Genomic DNA, 17,089 nt, shown 5'->3' with positions numbered 1-17,089 from the left:
CTTCTAACAGAGTTAAGTTAGGTTACTGTGCAAAATATTCAAGTCGGCGAAACACATGTTGGCGAAACATACTCTATTTCGTCAGCTATCCTTTGACGAAACAAGATTCTGTCTCGTCGGCTGCTCTTGACGAAACACTATCCTGTTTCGTCAATTACCCCTTGGCGAAACACACTCTTGTTTCGTCAAGAATTCTATTTCGTCAATTGTTCAGTTACGTCGCATAATCACAGTATTCAATCAGTTACACAGAAATCACAGGAAACCCTAATCAACCGTCATCACATCAACCAATAGCAATCACACGTAAAACATAAGCCCAGAAATCATCAACTAATCATCATGAAATCATTGATACTACTAGGGCTAATACATGCATTCATTTAGCAATCGATTGAGACCTAACCGGTGGCATCACAACTGTATTTATCAAACCGAAATCATCAGTTGGGTTTAGTCTAGAACATCAAGCCCTATGTATCAACCGATCAAACCGTTCAACAATCTAATCTCAACATAAAATCCGTAATCTATAAGTCTATATCTTAACAACAACAATTTATCAATAAATCATGAGTATAAGCACTACATCAGAAATCAGTTTACAACAATCCCAAACCATCAATCAATACGAGTAGAAAATACTAACCGCGACAAAGGAATGTTAACGAGGTTGATTCGGGACTTCAGGAACACAAGTTTGCCGTCACACACACACAGGAGTTCTAGGGTTTTCTGTTTTGCTAAAGTGTGGTGAAAGTGGTTGTTCCGTCTAACATATACGTGTTTTAATGGTCCTGGGCCCTTAATGGGCTTGACGAATCATATGGGCCGGCGAAACAGGCTGTTCCATTGAGATGGGATTGACGAAACAGGCCTCCTGTTTCGTCGAGCTATATCTTGGTGAATCACTCTCTTGTTTCGTCGAAGAGTGCTTGGCGAAACACACTTGTGTTTCGTCGGGTTGTTCAAGTGTTAACAGTTTAAGTTTATCAACAGATTTCGAGTTATACAATCAAACACATAACCATGCAATCACAGAACACTTTATTACATCACAACGTGTACATTACAAGTCAAACAAGTCAAACGATTAATCAGTCAAAGTCAACGGTCAAAGTCAACGTGCATTTAATGCGAAAGTGAAAGTCGAAAGTTCGAGTTGTCACATTATCCCCAACTTAAAAGAAATTTCGTCCCGAAATTTAGTACGTACCCACTGAGGAAGCTAGATAGGTTGCATCGTTCACTGGTTTTCTTGGGGTGTCACAGCCTTGTTTGAGTACCAAATTGGGGGGGGGGGGGGGCGACAATTCACATACATGTTGGGCAACGGTACGAAATTGTGTATTCTGGACCGGTTTTTAGTATGTGGTGATTTCCATGATAGATGGCCGGCTGCGACTCTACTGGCTCTTGATAGAGACTGCTCAGATCACTGTCCATTGCTATTGAACCCAGTGCCTTCGGATTACGGCCATGTGCCGTTCAGGTTCTTCAATTCCTGGCTCGAGACACCGGGTTTCACTGACCATGTCCTATTGCTATGCTCCTCTTTTAATTTTTCTGGCGATGCGGATGTTACCTTGGCAACGAAGCTACGGTGGTTAAAAAATAAGATAATAGATTGGTTAAAAGAGGATAAACTGAGGAAGAAAGGCACATACTTAGCACGAAAGCAACAGGTTAAATTTCTGGAAGAATTGGCAGAAATTCGATAACTTTCTGATGAAGAATTGGACCTGAGGGCAGAAGGTAGGCAATTAATAATGGAGATGGACCGTTTGGAATTGCTTGATGCTCGTCAAAAATCACGAGTAAAGTGGGCAATTGAAGGGGACGAGAATTCAAGTTTTTTTTTTTCATGGGATAATTAATTCAAAGCTGAGTAATAATCGCATAAATGGTGTAAAGAAGAATGGGGTTTGGATTTCAAACCCAACTTTAGTGAAGGAGCAGTTTTGCGGGTATTATTCAGTTTTGTTCTTTGAGCCGATGCCAAACAGGCCTCCGATTACATGCCATGAGATTGCAAAAATAACTGATTTGGAAGCCGATATGCTGACGTCTCCATTCACTTTGCTGGAAATTAAAAACGCAATATGGGATTGCGATGGGGATAGGGCACCCGAACCAGACGGGTTCAATTTTAAATTTTTGAAAAGGTTCTGGGGTGGCCTAGAAGGAGATTTTCTTAAACTGTTTGGTGAATTCTACGAATCCGGATCGCTTCACCGATCGTGCACGTCATCTTTCCTAGCCTTAATCCCTAAAAAACAGGACCCGCTGACACCGGCGGACTTCCGGCCTATTAGCCTTATTGGTTGCATCAATAAGGTGATCTCAAAGGTCCTAGTCAACCACCTCAAACCAATCATGGCTCACCTAATCTCACCCGAGCAATCTGCTTTTTTGGCGGGACGTAATATCAATGATGGGCCATTAATTCTAAATGAGGTCTTGGCTAAAGCGGTCAAAAAAGAGAGGTATGTATTTTAAGATTGACATTCACAAGGCATATGATTCTTTGAGTTGGTCTTTCTTAGATTTTGTCATGATGCAAATGAACTTCCCATCAAAATGGCGTATGTGGATTCTGGCAACCTTGAAGTCAGCTAAAGCCTCGGTGTTGGTTAATGGCTCACCCACTATGGAATTCGAATGTACTCGGGGTTTGCTCCAAGGAGACCCATTGTCCCTTTTTTTGTTCTTAATTGCAATGAAAGCTTTGAGCGGAATTTTGAAAAGGGCTAGTCATGCCGGGTTATTTCAAGGTATAACATGTGCGATAAATGGCCCCGTGTTATCGCACATGCTCTATGCGAACGACCTGGTCTTCTTAGGAGAATGGTCACAAACAAATGCTAAGAATCTATGCAGGATTCTTAGGTGTTTCTACTTAGCCTCGGGTTTGGGGGTGAATCTAGCTAAGAGTAGCTTATTTGGTATAAATGTGGCGGATGAAGAGGTTCAATTTATGAACCTAGTAAAAAAACTGGAAGCTGGTAATGGATACACTAAGAAACCGGCTATCAATTTGGAAAGCTAGGAACCTTTCAATAGGGGGTCGGGTGACTTTGATAAAATCAGCCCTCAGTTCTCTTCATAGTTATTTTTTCTCCTTGTATAAAGCGCCCGTGCAAGTTATAAAAGCCTTGGAACGACTAAGAAAGGATTTCTTTTGGGATGGTGGCGAAGATCGGGTAAACATGAGTTGGATGGCTTGGGAAAAGGTAATGTCTCCTATTTAATATAGTGGGTTAGGATTGGGTTCGTTGAAGGATGCAAATGTGGCAATGTTAACGAAATGGTGTGGAGCTATAAAGTCGAACATAATGCCTTATGGAGAAATGTGGTATGGTCGCTTCATAACAATACAAGAAAATAGTCGGGTATTCCAGCAAAAATTACCATAACCGGGCCGTGGGTGAATATTTTCAGAATCACAAGTGAATTCGCTCATGTCGGGAATGATCTTAAAACTTTGTTAAGGGGAAATATGGGTAATGGCAGAGCTGTGCTATTTTGGCATGACATATGGGTCGGACAATCATCATTAGCTTCTAGTTTTCCCGCCTTATACAGCCTCGAATCGAAAAATTTTTGCACTGTTGCTGAGCGGTTACACACTAATGGATCTGGAGTCAACTTCACATGGGCCTGGAGGCGGTCGGGCTTGCTTCCTACTGAACAACGTGAACTAGGGAGTATGTTGGGTCTGTTGGGTTCGATGGCTTTGACAGCGGGCCATGATGGTTGGGTTTGGGCCTTAACGGATGATGACCTTTTCAATGTCAGGAGCATCAAGGAGTTATTTAGCTCTCATAATCAAACGCAGTCGATCTTTAACTTCGTTTGGAATAAATGGTTTCCAAGAAAGGTTTGTATTTTCTCTTGGCGAGCGGAGCGGAATAGGTTACCTACGAAGGTGGAGTTGGCTCGAAGGAACATCGCTTTAAATTCGGTGGACTGTATTTTTTGCGGAGACCATCCAGAATCAGCCGAACACATTTTCGTTTCATGCAGTTTTGCCCAAGCGGTGTGGCAATTAGTGTCTTAGTGGTGCAAGATCCAACCCATCTACGCCTTTAGCATACGAGATCTCCTTCGTTTCCATGAGTTCTACCCAAGTTCGGAAAAGAAAAGGAAAGCCATTTATGCAATTAGCCCTGATTGTTATGTGGTATATTTGGAAGGCGCGAAACGTAAGCATTTTCATTGCAAAAGAAGTGAATCTAGCAAATGTGGTGGAAGGTGCCAAGAGTATGGATTTCCTTTGGGTGAAATATCAGGCAAAGGAGAGGAACATGACTTGGAATCAATGGCGAAGTTTTAATGTTTTCATGTAATTTTGTTATGTACTTGGTGTAAAATCTAGAGGGTATACCACAATGGTGCCTTCTAACAACTTGTTAGTTGTTTTATATAAATAAAAGTTTTTGTTGGCCGTTAAAAAAAATTGTTGTGTTCAAATCTAATAATGAACAAGGCTCAAAATGGAAAAAATAATTATGGTCCTAGATTGACTAAAATTTTGAGCCGAGGATTGTTGTCAGAACATTATGAGGGCTACGACCCACATTGTAATAGGCCTTTGGTCACGGCAGATTCAATGAAAGATATGGATATTAATTTATATCCATTGAAAGGATTGGATATTAACGCAGATCCGTCAAAAGGTTTAAATAATAATTCGAACATTAATTTTGGTTCGAATAATTATTCGGATTTTAAAAATAATTCGGTTTTGAATTATGTCTCTTTTATCATTGAATCATTTTCTGTTCAGGATGATGAATTTGCATGGTGGGTAGATGATACGGGTCAACAACCCTAACTCCAGCAAACCCACGTTTTCCTATTAGTTGCATGCATCTGCACGTTTATTTCCCATGTAGTTTCCCATGTTCTCCACTATCACCCATGTTTCCCATTATCCCACATATTTCTTTCAGTTGTTCACGTATGCATTACATGTTTCCCTTTCAAGTGTAAGGCTATATAAAGCCACCATGTTTATTGAATGAAAGTAGAGAAAAATTGTTGCAAAAGAAGTCTTTGTTCCTATCTCTAAATTCTGAGTTTAACCCACTTACGGGTCCTAACATTTGGTGCTTTCATTCCCTTGAACTCACACATGGCTCCAAAAAAAGATGCTTCCACCTCAAACACTGATGAAGTTTCTCAACCTATCCTTGACCGTCTCGATGCCACTGCCACCCACATGACCACTCAATTTGTTGCACTCCACAACACCCTTAACACTGCCTTAGCAGCCCTCACCGATGCAATATCCAACCTTCCAACCGCCACAGCCGCCGCCGTCGCTAGTCTTGTTCCCCCATCACAGCAACTAGCGAACACCACAACCCCGCCGAACAACCCGCCGCCGAACAAACCTCCGCCGAACTACCCTCCACCGTTCAACTCCGCCATGCGAACACCCAAAATTCACCTTCCCACATTTGACGGCTCCAACCCACTTGACTGGGTCTTTCAAGCAGAGAACTATTTTACGTTCTACAATGTTCTGGTCAACCAACGCCTCACAATTGTCTGTTTCTATTTCGTTGGTGAAGCATTATCATGGTACAAACATTTGCACAACAACCACCTGTTGGGTACTTGGCCAGAATTTGTGCGGGCCCTTGAACTCCGGTTCGGCCCTTCCACTTATGAAAACCACCAGGCTACATTGTTTAAGCTTCACCAAACAACATCATTGATTGCTTATCAAGTTGAGTTTGAGAAGATTAGCAACCGTGTTGTCGGCTTGACACAGGAAGTCTTGAAGAACTGTTCTATCTCGGGTCTCAAATAATAAATTCACTCTGAACTCACCTTACATCACCCTCGAACCCTCCATGATGCCTACTCGATTGCTAAGCTTATAGAAGATAAAATTCATGCCGGTCTTCTTGACACAAACCGTTCGGGCTCGCCACCTTTGTCAACCGAACCAATCTAAACCCAGTCCTTGTTGGGTGCTCCTTCCACTTTGGCACAACCACTACCGATCAAGAAGCTTACGCCTGCTGAAATGCAGATACGCCGAGCTGCGGGTCTTTGTTTTAACTGCAACGAACGTTATCAACCAGGTCACCGTTGTCAACCTCCTAAATTTCTGTTCATGCAAGCGGATACCGGTCCACGTTGGCTTGGTCTTGAGGACAAGCCCATTTTTGAGGAGGGGAGAATTGATACGGGTCAACAACCCTAACTCCAGCAAACCCATGTTTTCCTATTAGTTGCATGCATCTGCACGTTTTCCCATGTAGTTTCCCATGTCCTCCAATATCACCCATGTTTCCCGACATATTTCTTTCAGTTGTTCACGTATGCATTACATGTTTCCCTTTCAAGTGTAAGGCTATATAAAGCCACCATGTTTATTGAATGAAAGTAGAGAAAAATTGTTGCAAAAGAAGTCTCTGTTCCTATCTCTAAATTCTGAGTTTAACCCACTTACGGGTCCTAACAGTAGACTCGGGAGCTACGGTACATGTATGCAAAGATCTAAGGTGGTTTGAAGAATGTAAACCTATTGATGATGGATCCGAATTACGAATGGGAAATGTAGCAACCGAGCCTATCAAAGGTGTCGGGAAAGTCAAGATTGTATTTACTTCTGGCAAACACTTATTATTAGATTATGTGTTGTATGTTCCGGGTATACGAAATAATCTATTGTCGGGTATTGTATTAAATAACTATGGTTTTAAATAGGTCATTGAGTCTGACAAGTCTATCTTGTCAAGACATGGAACCTTTGTAGGATTTGGATATTTATCTAATGGTATGTTTAAGTTAAATGTTCAAGTTCCGTTTGCTAAAGAATCTGTGTGTGTTGCTTCTAGTAATAAAGTAGATAATGAATCAAAATTATGGCATGCTAGATTGGGACATGTTAATTATTTTAGAATCAAAGACATGCCAAAAATGAGCTTGATACCCGCTTTTGATATGAATAATAATCAATGTCACACTTGCAAGTTAACCAAGATAACAAGAAAACCTTTTAAAGATGTCAAAAAGGAATCTAAGGTTTTAGAACTCATTCATTCCGACTTATGTGATTTTCATAATACTCCCTCGTTTGGAAACAAGAAATATGTCGTGACATTTATTGATGATGCTTCTAGGTTTTGTTATGTTTACTTGCTACATACAAAGGATGAAACTTTAGATAAGTTTAAAATATATAAACAAGAAGTGGAATTGCATCAACATGAATTAATTAAAAATCTTCGTACTGATAGAGGTGGTGAATATTATGATCCAGTTTATTTCCAATGTTATTTCCAATCTACTGGTATCATACATCAAACCAATGCTCCTTATACATCTCAACAAAATGGTGTATCTAAGAGGAATAATAGGACACTGAAAGAAATGGTTAATTCCGTGTTGTCTTATTCGGGTTTGAGTGAAGGATTTTGGGGTGAGGCTATGCTAACAACCTGCTACTTGTTGAATAGGTTTCCAAATAAAAGGACCAAGGCAACCCCATATGAGCTCTGGCATAAACAAGCACCAAAATTTAAATCATCTTAAAGTTTGGGGTTGTAGAGCTGTAGTAAGACTCACTGAACCTAAGATGAGAACTTTAGGTGAGAGAGGCATAGATTGTATATTTATTTGATATGCTGAACATTCTCCGGCTCATAGGTTTTATGTGACAGAACCAAATGATTATGTGTCTGTTTACACAGTAATTGAGTCAAGAGATGGAGATTTTGGGAATGAGGATAGGTTCTCCTCGGTACCTAGACTTAAAGATATGCCTAGTTTAAAAGATTTTGAAAGAAACTCTGTCAATACAAAAGATGTACCTTCAACTAGTACGGAACCTAGGAAAAGTACTAGGGTAAGGAAAGCCAAGAACTTTGGTGATGATTTCCAACTTTATTTGATTGAAGGATCAAGGGATAAAATTGAATATCAGTATCAATATTGTTTCAGTATTGAAGAAGATCCAAAAACTTTCAGTGAAGCAATGGCTTCAAGGGATGCTTCCTTTTGGAAGGAATCTATTCAATATGAAGTTGATTCAATCAAGCTAAATAAGACCTGGAAGTTGACAGATTTACCTCCTGGATGTAAACCATTAGGATGTAAATGGATTTTCAAAAGGAAAATGAAAGTGGATGGAAGCATTGATAAATTTAAAGTTAGACTAGTGACACAAGGATTTAGAAAAAAAGAAGGAATTGACTTCTTTGATACATATGCTCCAATAGCAAGAATATCCACAATTAGGTTGTTGTTGGCTTTAGCAGCTATCCATAATCTTGTAATTCATCAAATGGATGTAAAGACTGCATTCCTAAATAGTGAATCAGATGAAGAAATCTATATAAAACAACCAGAAGGTTTCATTATGCCAGGAAATGAACATAAGGTTTGCAAGCTGGTTTAGTCTTTATATGGCTTGAAACAAGCTCCTAAACAGTGGCATCAAAAATTTGATGATGTGGTGTTGTCAGATGGTTTTATACTTAATCAAGCTGACAAATGTGTATATAGCAAATTTGACTCCTCAGGAAAAGGAGTTATAATTTGTCTATATGTTGATGACATGTTGATATTTGGTACTGACTTAGGTAAAGTCGTTAAAACTAAAGAGTTATTGTCATTAAAGTTTGCCATGAAAGATATGGGGGAGGCTGATGTGATTCTTGGTATAAAGATCACTCGAGGGAACAATGGTATACCAATCTCTCAATCGCATTATATTGAAAAGATCTTGAAGAAATTCAACAGTTTAAATTGTTCTCCAGTTGGAACTCCTATTGATCCTAACATTAGGCTTATGCCTAATCAAGGTAGCCCCATATCTCAACTTGAATATTCCAAAGCAATAGGATGTTTGATGTATGCTATGATCAGCACAAGACCTGATATTTCTTATGCGATGGGAAAACCTAGTAGATTTGCAAGTAACCCGACCACACATCATTGGTAGGCAATAAACAAATTGTTTATGTACCTAAAAGGAACTATAAATTATAGTTTGTGCTATTCAGGTTTCCCCTCAGTACTTAAAGGGTTTACTGATGCAAGTTGGATAAATAATAAGGAAGATCATTCTTCCACAAGTGGATGGGTGTTCTTACTTGGTGGAGGTGCTATCTCCTAGGCCTCAAAGAAACAAACTTGCATCACAAATTCAACAATGGAATCTGAATTTGTAGCTTTAGCAGTAGCTGGTAAAGAAGCTGAATGGCTAAGAAATTTGATTTATGAGATTCCTTTGTGGCCAAAACTGATATCACCTATATTTATTAGATGTGATAGTGTAGCTACTTTGGCTAAGGCTTATAGCCAAGTGTATAATGGAAAGTCTAGACACCTAGGTGTTAGACATAGCATGATTAGAGAATTAATCATGAATGGATTGATATCTGTTGACTTTGTAAGATCTGAGTATAATATGGCGGATCATCTAATTAAAGGGTTAGGAAGAGATCTCGTGAACAAATCAGCCAAAGGGATGGGTTTTGTTAGGATCTGAGTTTGGATTGATTGTGATTTGTGTTTGAAATTAGATGAACAAATGAAAGAGTAGTGCAGCAGAAATTATATGGAAGCAAACTTTTCACAATCAAACAGAAGAAATGCTTTCAATCATACATTTTCAACAATGAATCAAATGATTAAATTTATTTTTAAACTTTGATTACAATGCAAGTATGATATGCAAACTCCCCCTCAGCCCGAGCTCAGTGTTTGTTCGTGCAGAAAGAAGATGGTGAAAGAGCTAAACAGAACAGTACAGAGTACTGTTCTATTTATAGGCACTTGCAAACCACTGAGCATCAAAGCTGACGTCACCATGAAAGTGACATCTAACCTCCTAACAAACTCTAACCTCTGATCTATACAAACACTGCTATGCTAACTACTTATATTACATTTCATTACATAAACTAGTATAAACTGCTGCTGCATCCTTCCACTGCTGTAATCCCAGCAGTACTTGTCATGATCAGCAGTGCTTGAAGCATGACAGTAGATTGAGCAGCAAAGCTTTAGTTCTTCTATCAGACTTTGTCTTTATCAGCAGTTGTAGGTCAACAGTTTGTATGATCAGCAGATAGGAGGTCAGCAGATGTTGAAACCACTTTCAAGGGGAGAGACTTGCAACCAAACATCTGCTTATTCTGAATCTACTGCTGTGATCCAGTTTTGGCTTTCATTATTTGTTCCTTTGGTAGGGTTCAATCCCAACAATCTCCCCCTGGAACAGATAATGCCAAAACTCTTCATTATTGTAGATTTTTATTGCCTCAACAGCAGTTCCCTTATTTGCCCTTTGAATTGCAGTTCAAAAGTTAAGGCATCTGTGTCATCATCATCCCTGCTAAGTGGAAGATCAAGGAGATCCTGCAAATCTTCAAGACTCAGGCCAAGAGCTTGTTCCCTTGTTAGTTTCTTCACTTCTCCATCAGTCCTGAGCAATGTCAATACGTGGGTCTGTTTATCAGTTTTCCACTTTAGTATTTTTGAGCCTGATGGGTTTCTTGGGAGATCTTTATTTGTTGAGGAATTTGGTGATGCTGGCCTGTTCATAACTGGCTGAGCAGTACTTGCAGATTGTTCCAGTTCAGATTCTTCTTTCAACATTAACAAAATGCCCTTTTCCACAATGGCATTTCCAGTAATTAAATCTTGAACTGTTTCAGCACCCAACTGGTTTTGTCTCCTTCTTTTGTAGATTGCAGTACCAGCATGAGCAGTGGTTCTTTTGGGTTGCAGTTTTGGTGGTCTTTTTGAAACCTCAACTTTGGAGTAATCAGGTTTTTGTGGAGCTGTTGGATCTTTCTTCCTAAGTTCCTCCAACCTTTTATAGGTGGCCCTGACCCTCGCTTCTCCCCACTTAGACACAGAGTTCTTTGACCCATATTCAGCAATTATCAGCTCCTCTTTCATTCTCTTCAGCTCTAAGGCTTTGTCAGCTTCAACCTGTTTGAATTTTTCAGGGGGAGTCTGCTGGACATTATTTTTGATCATTTCATGAATCCTGGCTACTTCTTTTTCAAGCTCAGGAATGGTCCAGTTTTTATACATATGTTTCTCCCCCTTGTATGTCTTATAGGTCATGATGTTTTCAATGTAGTCTTTTCTCAAGGACTCATCTGCCTTTTCAGAGATTTGCTGACATACATTTTTTGCAAATTGTTCCAAAGCTCTGACCTGTGTGAGTAGAAACTGATAGTTTTGTTGATACTCTCTATCAGATTTCCCTTGTTTATTTTTGATTGAGATATCCTCTGCTTGCTTGGCCTTGATTTTCAAGTATTCTTCAATATTAGTTGGCCTGGGATATCCTTCAACCGATGGCAAGCTCCTTTTGGCAGGGTCATCCTCATAGTAGAAAGACTTAATTTCATCTCTGACTGTTATGAGTTCAAGAGGAAATTGAACACCTGCATGAGGTAAGGGTTTGTAAATTTGAGCTGAAGAGAGAGGAATGGGTTTTGGAATTGTGACAAGTGCTTGGGATTTTGAAGCTGTTGGTGGTGATGATGGAGAATCATCATCTGATATGATAACCCTTCTCCTTTTTATCTTAGGAGAGGGAGATGATGTTTTGGGTGGAATAGTAGAGGTGGTTTGAGTGGTAGTGATTTGTGACTGACCAACAGTTGTTGAAACAACTGGTGTTTCAACCACTGTTGTCATTACAACAAATGTTTTAACATCTGCTGTCTTCTGCTTTAAGGCAGGAACTGATGGTGGAGGTAAGGCAGTGGTAGTGGTGTGTGTTGAAGTGAGAGCAGTTGTTGTAACAACTGAGGTACCAGCAGATGTTGGTACAACAGAGGTTGCAACAGCTGTTTGGGTGGAGGTTTGATGTTGGTGGCTTTTGGATGATGGTTTTGGAGTATGCTTTTGAAAACTGGATGGTGTGGATTTGGGTTTCCTTACTTTTCTAGTAAGATTTCTTTTTGGAACAAGATTTTGATCATCCTTTTCACCAGAACAACCCTGTTCATTCAGCTTCATGAAAGCTCTCTTCTCCTCATTCCACCTTGACAGATCCTTTGCCGCTCTATCCCTTTTTACACTTATGATACTATCATCAAGTGCATTCTGGGTCACATCAACCTTCTTGCTTCCATCTGGCAAGGGAATTTCTCTGAGCATTGCATCTTTTTCTGTATCAAGATATAGCCCATTATCAATCCCTTTCTTTATCCACTCCTTAATTTTCTCCCCCTTTTTGGCATTATCTGAGGGGATTTCATCAATGAAGAGAACTGTCGGAGGAGCAGTGCCAGTGGTTGTCAACAGATGGGCCTTGAGAGCCTTAATGTCATCCTTTGTATCTTTGTACCGAGATTACATTACAGTTTTGAGCTCTTGAACATGTTTTTCATGCTGCTGCTCAGCCATCTGGTGTTGTTGGTGGAGAAATGGTTGAAAAAGATTCCAGAGCTCATTTGTTACATCTGCTGGTGGTGGAGCAGGTGCTTGAGGTGGAACAGCAGTGGATTGTACCATTTGAACTGTCAACAACTGATGCAGCATGTTTTTGATTTCTGCAACTGTGGTATCCAGTTTTTCAACTCTGTCCATCAATTCTTGGTACTTTAAACCATCACCCAATTTAATGAGATCATCTGATTTCCCACTAGCAGTGCTTTTATCAGAAGTTGAGGTAGGGAGTGTACTCCAAACATCAACAACTGATGCCCCTTTTTCTTGGTACTGGGGTCTTCTTCCTTCAACACTTGATAATCTTTTAATGTTACCAGTGGTTAATACAAACTCACTAGCAGATAACAGAGGTGTTATAGAAGGAATTGCCTCCAATGAAGTCTTATGGATGTAACCACTGTCCAAGTGTAAACCTGTAGGTTCAACACTTGTAGTGGCTGCTTCACTTGGAATACTACCAAGAGTTACTTGTAACTCAAGGGGTGTAACCTCCTCAGGTTGTGTTGGTGGGTTAGCAAAGATTGATACATCAGGCCCTATCTTTTGTTGAGGTATATTCTCATGGACAGGTGATTGAGAAGGACTGGTTTGTGCCAGGTTCAGATCAATTGCATCCAACAGTAGTTTGGTGTTTGGTGGAATTGGGGATGTGAAGGTAGGTTTAGAAAGCGAAATTGCCCCGGGTATTGGGCTGTGGAGGATGGAAACGAGTGCTTCCAGAGCCTCATGATGTGGTGATCCTTGTTGTACAACCTGTTCTTTTTGTGAAGAGACAGGAGGAGTTTCGGCTAGGGTTTGAGATATACTTACCAACTGCTGTGAGGAAGTAGCAGCAGCGGTTTGTTGTGACTTTTGTGCAGTCACAGGCATTTGCTCTGGTATCTCATCCTCCAGAGTTGCCTTTTTGATGGGTTGTGGGGGTTTTTGTGGTTTCTTTTTCTGTGGCTTTTTGGTAATTTTAGGTGTGGGTTACAAGGCAGTTGTTTGGCTACCTTGATCACCTTGAGCAGTGGGCTCAGCAGCAGGTACCTGAGGAGCAGTGTTTGTTGCTAAAATCTACTCAGGCACCTCTGCTTGTGTTTTGCAAGGTGTTGACATTCTTGTAAATGTTTCAGATGTTAAGCTTTTTATTAGAAAAGAGTCACCTTGATTTATTACCGTAATATCATTTTTACTGAATTTTTTTCTCAAAATAATTGCTTAAAAATCTTGGAAACAGTAAGAATGATTTCGTTTCAACATTTTTAACCAAATCATTGAAGATTACCTTGGAATAGTTAAAGCTTTCTCCTTGTAAAATAGCATGTCCCAAGTTTTGAATCTTTAGTGGTATTTCATTAAAAGAAGTGGTTTTATTTGAAACACACACGAGGAGGGTATGGAATAAAAATCTTGTTGCAGGAGGGAAGAAGCCTTTTTCTAAGGTATCCCTCGTCATCATTGTGTCTGCATACCCTCGCTCAATGAAGTCAATTTTTAACTCGTTTTTAGGGAATGAATCTGTACCTTCCTGATCATCGAGCTGAAAGACCTCAGATATGGATTGCGGTGTTATTCAGACTGCTTTCTTCTGCAGAGTAGAGTTAATGGCTATGACATCTTCTCCTTGTTTTTCAAGGGTACAATTTTTCCAAAACTCTCTCTGAGTTTGCAGGTAAATGGGTGCATCAACGGTTAACAAAGTTTTGTACTTTGATGCGTTGATAATATCGAGGATGGAGTCAAATGTATATGTGGCCGGGTTTTGTGAGAAGACCCAGTAGATTATGAGACGGTTTGTGTGGGATTTCGGTGGAGGTAGCCTTTTGAGAGGCCCCTTTGGAAGCTTTTGCGGATGATTTCGATTTTGTCATTTTGAAGATGAGAATCGAAGATGAGAATGTGGAGAAATTTGATGGAATGGATTGGAAACTGCTTTGAGAAGAGAATTTTTAAGAATTCAATTCGACAGTGAAACCCTGTTTGGGTTTTGAAAGGGGGTTTTATTGATGAAAAGTGAATGCTGACGTGGCAGCAGTTACAAAAGATCTGACCACTAAGTACTGTCCACATGCCATCCCCTGGTGAAGTGAAGGACAGTACTTTGAACAGTACAGTTTGTGAAAACAACCGGTGAAGACAGTAGTTGTAATGGTAATGGAGGACAGTGGATGCGTTTCACTATCAGTAGATAGCCCAGCAGTGGATACAACACTAATTTTGACCATCAGTGGTTGTCAAAGGAAAATGAGAACAGTGGATGACTTTCAGCAGTGGACAGACTTTTGAAGTAGCACAGACATTTGAACCCATCAGTGGGTATGGCAGACTTTTAGGATTTTAATGAAAAATTCATTTTTAGCTATTTTTAAGGATGGATTTTTGATTTTCTGAAAACATTTTAATGCCTTTATTCATAAAAAAAACAGGATTTTACCTGTTATTCCATGTTTAGCATGCCAATTCTAGAGATCAAGCTTTCAAAGGTGGATGTGTCTAATGCTTTGGTTAGCACATCTGCCAGCTGATCCTTAGTTGGAACATGATGCAGAGAAATCAAACCTTTTTCATAGCAATTGTTAGGCAACTTTATTGTATTTGTTGTTAAAAATAGTTTAAGGTACTTAGAATTAATTCCGTCAACTCGAAGCGACCGACGAACCGTCCCAGAAGCGCTAAATATGAAGACCGAGAAAGAAAAATATCAAGCTTCTAATTCTTTGATTAAAGATCTCGACAAGGTTACAAGACTTAAAAATGTTAGCGGAACATTATGGAGTATACAAGATACAAAGTCAAAGAATTGTGTTAATAAGATAATAAATCTTATTAACACATAATATACTTTCTATGAAAAAGGCTTCAATAAAAAAAAAGAGAAAAGGAATTTCCTTTTGGAAAAACATTCACCAGAAAAGTGAAAAGGAATCCTTTTCCATAAAAAAGGAATCTTTTCCTATGAGAAAAAAGAAAAAGGTAAAAGGAATTCTGGTGAAAAGGAATCTTTTCCTTTTAAAGAAGCATTCATTAGAAAATATATTATCTCAAAATGTGAAAAGCTTTCACATAAAATAAAAGGAAAATATTAATATGTGGATAGCTTCAACAGAAAAAAAAGAAGCAAGTTGGTGACAAAAGAAAGATAAGGCTCTGGGCACACATTCCAACTTCCATCAACCAATCACATTTGAGATAGGCTTATGAAATTCTCTATATATACATAATTTCTACGAAGGAATTATGTGTGCTTTTGTAATTGTAATATTTTCAACATAGAGTTTTTCATGAGAGTTTACCCCCTGGTTTGGCCCAGGGGGTGACATTTAGATTCGAGTTTATTCTCGGATCGACCTCTTCTTCTTTGATTAATAAGAATTAATTATTGAAGATATATCGCTCTCATTATCTATATTTTTTACTCTTTTGAATATTTATATACTTCACAAACACCCGTCTCAACGAGCGAAGAAAGTTGCACCGTTCTAACAGGGCTGTCGTAGGGGACCAACAAGTGGTATCAGAGCCGATTGGATAAATTATTTCCAAGATCCCTTGCTCCTGTAAGAGAGACGTATATTCTTGATCTGTTAAAGGTAAAAAGAATTTTTTTTTTGCAGATCCAAAAAAAATAAAGCATGTAGTAGAGCTATTATTTTTTTCTGTTACTTTCATTACTATTGGTTTTATTACTATTATCTTTATTATCTCTATTAGTATTTTTTTTGGGTATAAAAAGAGGTGTAGAAAAAGGATATAAAAAAAAACACAAAAAAAGGAATTAAACAAAGATAAATGAACTTTAGTTTATCAGAAAGAAAAATTTTGACATTTAAAAAGAGAGTTTCTGATAAAAGAAAGTTTGTTCGTATCTTATTTGATGAAATAACTCCAAATTCTGCTTAGTTAATCTTCAAAAAAAAAAAAGGAATGATAATGATAAAAAGAGATTAAAAAAAAAATCTGTGTGAAACTTTAGAAAACATACTCATAATAATTATCTTTTAAAAAGTTTTCACAAAATATTCCTTGAAGAAAAGAACATGTACTTAGGCTTCTACCAGAAAAATATGTGTAAGTAATATCTCTTTTCCTTACTTATTCCCTCTCATCTTAAAAAAAAATATCGAATTTTCTGATGCGTTCGTCAGATTTTCTGTTAAAAAAAAAACTTTTTTCAGATTTTCTGATTATTTTATCAGAAATGTCATCAGATTAATCAGAAAACATCAGAAATTCTTAAAAAAAAACTTTTTTTTTCAGATTTTCAGAGTTTTTATCAGAAATTTCATCAAAATTTCATCAAAATTAACAGATTCCATCAGAAATTCTGCTAAAAAAAAACTTTTATCAGATTTGCTGATTATTTTATCAGAAATGTGATCAGATTGATCAGAAAATATCAGAAATTCTGTTAAAAAAAACTTTTATCAGATTTTCTGATTATTTTATCAGAAATGTGATCAGATTGATCAGAAAATATCAGAAATTCTGTAAAAAAAAAAACAATTTTTTTGCTCGATTTTATCAGAAATTTCATCAGATTCATCAGAAATTCTGATCCGGAAAAAAAAAACTCGACGGTTCAAAATCATTTTTTATAGCCTTGCATGATTCGTTATTGTTTGAAGCCTCATCAATCGACAGCCTAAACACTTATCCTATATTG

This window comes from Helianthus annuus, chromosome 5 (genome assembly GCF_002127325.2).
Source record: "Helianthus annuus cultivar XRQ/B chromosome 5, HanXRQr2.0-SUNRISE, whole genome shotgun sequence".
NCBI classification, from domain to species: domain Eukaryota; kingdom Viridiplantae; phylum Streptophyta; class Magnoliopsida; order Asterales; family Asteraceae; genus Helianthus; species Helianthus annuus.
The sequence above is the reverse complement of the archived record's forward strand: the minus strand, read 5'-3'. Positions refer to the sequence as shown.